Below are 730 nucleotides of genomic sequence, written 5' to 3'. Positions count from 1 at the left end.
TTTGGCCCTAATCCTAAAGACTTCTATTCTCTCTTATTTTCTATCTAATTCTCTATTTCTTGATACAAATTTGTATTAATTTAATTATTCTATTAGTCAGTTTTACCAAATATATAATCAGGTTCTTATAGATTTTTTCCTTTCAATTAGATTTCTACACTACTTTTAATTTTATAATTAAGTTATTTTCGTCTCAAAAATATTAAAATTAACATAATATTCCTCTAAAAAAATATGTGGTCAAAGATTTAATTGATTCTTAATTGTTGGTACATTCAAATTTAAAAAAAATATTTTGTTAAATTTAACATTTTATATACTGACAAGGATTTTATTATAAAATTAAAAACAGCGTAAAAATCTAACTAAAAAAAATAGGATTACAAATTCAGTAAAATTATAAAAATCATTAGAATAATTAAATTTTTTTAATTAAGCGTTAAATATTTTTTTTTATGTTAGCGTTGGCTGCCATGTTAACTATTCAATGTTAACTCTTAAGACTTTTTGTTTATTTAAATAATAGATCATTCAAATGTAACTTATGTTTGTTCAACCAATTCAACCTTTTCATTCGACATATAATCATATCATATATGAGAGCTTCTTACTAATGGCTAATACCAATAATTTGTAACTTTCAGTGACTTTACTGGCTTACTGGTTGTAACTACTCATGGATGTCAATCTAGCAAAAGCTTTGATCGATCATCTTGTCCTTGCAAGGCTA

Source organism: Arachis ipaensis, chromosome B01 (assembly GCF_000816755.2).
Source record: "Arachis ipaensis cultivar K30076 chromosome B01, Araip1.1, whole genome shotgun sequence".
NCBI classification, from domain to species: Eukaryota; Viridiplantae; Streptophyta; class Magnoliopsida; order Fabales; family Fabaceae; genus Arachis; species Arachis ipaensis.
This window is presented reverse-complemented; position numbering follows the sequence as displayed.